Source organism: Triticum aestivum, chromosome 3A (genome assembly GCF_018294505.1).
Source record: "Triticum aestivum cultivar Chinese Spring chromosome 3A, IWGSC CS RefSeq v2.1, whole genome shotgun sequence".
NCBI classification, from domain to species: Eukaryota; Viridiplantae; Streptophyta; class Magnoliopsida; order Poales; family Poaceae; genus Triticum; species Triticum aestivum.
This window is the reverse complement of record NC_057800.1, coordinates 320,345,093-320,349,612: the sequence shown is the minus strand read 5'-3', so window position 1 is coordinate 320,349,612 and position 4,520 is coordinate 320,345,093.

Sequence of the window (4,520 nt, the reverse complement as noted above, 5' to 3'; positions counted from 1 at the left end):
CCACGTCCACCTCTGCTGCCAGCAATGTTGCTAAAGCATCGAACAAATCGGACGAAACCTGAGCCGGAGGCGGCGCTGAGCCCCATGCTCCTGCTGGTGTTGCTGCTGCTGAACCGAAGATCATCGCCGCGGCGGTAGAAGAGTGTTGTGCTGATTGTGTACCGGCCATGAAGACCGCGACCCGACTCGGCGGATCAATGGGGTCCGGAATACCGTCGCCGTCGGAACCTCCACTAACCCGGCCATCCTGCAGCTGATACAGTGACTCGGTCTCTCCGGTTGAAGACTCGTCATCAGAATAGACAATGGTTTCACCGCCAGATGCTGATCTATCCTCATATTCCGCTCCATGGATGACACCTACGAAGGCACACTTTACGGTGGGCTGAACCTGGGCGGATCTTGCACGCTGAGCCATCTCAATGATGTCGGTGCAGATGTCCGGCTCAGGGCCCGGTTCGCCGATCTTGCCGACGAAGACGTGAATTCCACCAAAGGGGACCTGGTACCCGTCCTCGATTGAGCCAGCCTCGGGACCCCATCCTGCATTGTCAATGTAGAGCTTGCCGCGACGACTTTTAGTCATTCGGCCCACAGCGTATCCCTTGAGTCCTTCGAAGCTGCCCTTTAAGAGCTAGAAATCATCGCGCAATAGCCCCACGATGCGCGCCAACTGTCGTGGTTTTGTCACGGCAGATGTCCTCGTGAAAGGACTTAGTTGTGGAGCCATCGCGACGGGTTAGCTTAAAGGGGTTAAAGCGGACAAAGGACGCCAGGGTTATACTGGTTCGACCCCTTTCGATGAAGGTAAAACCCTACGTCCAGTTGTGATGGTATTGATTGGGTTTCGATGACCAGGGAGCGAATCCGCTTTTCCTGGCTCACAAGTTATTGTGTGTTGTCCCTAAACCGCTGGCAGGTCACCCCTTTATATACATAGGTCGACGCCCGCCGGTTTACAGAGTCCCGAGGCCGGATCATAAACGTGTCTGGCTCGGTCTCTACTCCTATCTTACCATACAAGTATACATCAAAATCGGTCTATGTCTACAGGCCTTAACCCACCTTTGAGCCTTGGGCCTTCATGAAGCGCCATCATTCATGTCTTCATGGGCTTCAAATAAGGTAATCATCATGGGGATAACCCGTCCTCTCCTAGCCGGTTTATGTCCGGTAGTAATATCCCCAACATTAGGCCCCAGATTGATTTGAACTTGTTCATGTCAATCTTCAACACTTAGAAAAATTCCTCCCTTTGAACCTTTGCATGGATCTTGTAAACCGCCGTGACGTCATCCTCCAAAGTTGTAGTAAACCGTTGTGACATCATCTGTTCATTAAACCCTAAGATACCCTTTATTAATGAGCATCCAATAATCAAGGCGACAACCTCATTATATATCCATTTTTGGGCTGAAAGTTGTTCGCTGCAGAAGCTTATACGGAAACGACCGCTATCTAAGCAAAACGGTGGCGGCTAACTAAAACAAAAACCGACCGGTTTTTTAACAAACCCGTGGTTTAAGAAACCCATAGTTAACCGATCTAAACTAAAAAATCAAACGGAAAGGGGGGCGAGCGGCTCGGCTTACAGCAGCGACGGCAACGTACAGGAGACGCCGGCGCTGGCTTTGGGCGATGGCGGGGCGGCGGCTGCGGCGCTTCTCGACGGTGGGGAATAAAGCAAACGAGACCGGCGCGGAGTTGGCGGTCCGGTGGTGGAGGCGGCGCGCTTCGGGTGGCCAAGACGGGCGGAGCGAAGGGCGACAGCTTTCTGCTCTAGCAAGGACGTAGGTCGTCGGGGCGGCATCTCCGGTGAACCTAGGGGCCAAGCAACATGTCAACAGATGTGGTATATCAAGAGAATGAGATTGACAGAGAGAGTGGAGGTCGGGCTGGTCTACGGGCGACAAAAACGACGATGAGATCCTCTGGCTCCGGCGAAATCCGAATGGGCGGGCCGGCGGCTACGGGCGACGTGGGGAGTAGAGGAGGGGCGGGATCGGACGAGGGTGTCCCAGGGATTTTATAGGCACAGGCACAGGCTTGGGGAGTAGCGGATAAGACTCATCCGAGCGAGGAAGACGACCGGCAGGTTCGGGAGCATGGGTGTGGTGTATATCCCGTGCGGCTCGGGAGGTTGAAGATGATAGGGGTGGGCCCTACTCGTCAGCGAGTACGGCGAGCGAGGAAGGACCGTGCGAGCGAGGGGAGTCATGTGCGGGCGGCCGTGGCGTTCTGTTTTCGGGCGCAGGGGCTTGCCTTGGGCCGTTTCGCGCGGCTGGGCCGCTAGGGCGCTCATGGGCGTGAGTGTGTGTGGGTGTGTCTTTTGTTTTTGTTTCTTTTTTAACTGTTTTTTGAATAGCAAAATGATTTCAAATTTATTTTTCTCCTAATTTTCTATTGAAGGGAATCATTTTACCCTTATTTCCATTTATTTATTTTTAGGAGAAAAATAATTTGAATAGAAACCCAAATAACTCGCAATTGGATTTGAATTTGGAATTTCAAACAACTTCAAATGGAAAATGAGTTTCAAATAACTTCAAAGTGACCTCCAAATTATTCATTTGAAACTTCCAACTCTCCTTCTTCGAATTTGAAGAAGTCATTTTATCTTCCCTCACGAACTCATTGAGTTGCTTAAAGTTTCTAAGTTTGACATATTTGAAATGGAATTCAAATCATTTTCAAAACCCTTTCTTTTCTTTAAATGGAAGAAGTCATATTATCTTCACTCTAGGGGTTTGTGATGAAATGAATTTGAATTTATGGAGATCAAAATGCAAGATGAAAGTTTTGGGAAAGTCCTTTTATTCCCTCTCATTCAACTTTCAAAAAGTTTTAAATTTCCACTCAATTCCACACAATCAATCACACAACAAACAAAAAATCATAATTATTTATTTAATATAACATTCCAAAATTTAGAATTTTGGGATGTTACAAACTACCACCCTTAAAATGAATCTCGTCCTCGAGATTCGGAGAGGCTAGAAAGAAGGTTAGCTTGGGGGGTCTTCTCAAAAATCCATTAACCAACACAATGTATGGGTGCTACCACCCTTAGAAGCATTGTTATTGTTCCAACAAAACTCTTGCACTCTAGCAATCGGGTTGACAGTGTTAGTCTTCTCATATTCTTCGGGATAACTCCTTCACTGGTGCACTTCCGGTAAGGGCATAACCTTTTCCTCAAAATCTTGTGTCCTTTCATCAAAATCAAATCCTTTCGAGACTGGGTATTCTTTGCTGTTAGGCTGTCACCAATGCTAAACAACTATCGAAAATCTCATGGTGGTCGACAATTACTTGTTATCCTGCAGGAAATGAGTCTGGGTTGAATCTCACTGTATAACCTACGATTGGCAACAGGTGCCTGTACAGGGTTTCCATCATCCTATCATTCTAAGGCTTTTGGTTTGTCATGTCGACACTCTTCTAGGATCTTAAGTCTCTCTGGTTTTCTATCAACATATGATAGCCCATGATAGAAGTCTCCGGTATGGGGGGCAATCCATCCCGTACTTGAATCATTACAACATACGCAGATAGTGAATCACATATTCTAACACTTGGGCATCCTCACAAGCATTGCAGAACTTCTCATCTCCATGAACTAGGTTCGGGTAAATCCATTCGTTCTGCAAGCCAAACGAAACATCTATCGTTTCTTCACAACTCTCGGGTTTACGAGACCTCCTGTGAAACGTCTGTTGATGAAATCACAGCTTCTTCTAGAATTCTTTTCATCAACAAGATTGTGCTTGTTTCCTTATCAAATCCTGGGTCCTGTGGGTTATGGTCCCACTTCAACACTTGTATATCTTTAACAAATCCTTGGTGCTACTATTGTTCTATATTCCATCATTACATCCCATTTAAATCCAATAGTACTTAATTCCTTCATACTCTTGTGTAACCATCGTAACTAAAACCAAACTCCAACTCATTTGTCCAAACTCCACTCTATGGAATACATTTTATTTTCCATTGGTCAAGTGTTCACGAGACAAGTATTGCCAAAAAATGCACTGGTTCATCCATAATTCATATTCTCTTCATATCAAATCCTTTATTATATCCTTAACCACTACTCAAAACTCAAATTTTAAAAGTACTCAATTAAAAAAGTTGCCATCCACATAGTTTGTTATTGATGAGGACATCAATACCACTATTACACCCACAGCCCCTGCTGCTATACATACTGGACCAATTACTAGAGCTCGCGCACGCCAATTAAATTATCAGGTACTTTCGTTTCTTAGTAATGATTCTAATGTTTATGAGAATATATGATGTTGCCTAAATTGGATACATTTGTTTTGCTTACAAATGAAGGGCCTGGCATGGATAAGAGGGATGAACACTGGAGCAGAGATGATGGCATGCGCAAGGGGATCAAGAACGTTGTTATAGGTGATAATTTCAGGACTTTGAAGCCACCATAAGGAGTGCATGAGCCTTGGACGAAATATACAAGATGCCACTTCATAAATTTCGTCCAAAGTCTATTC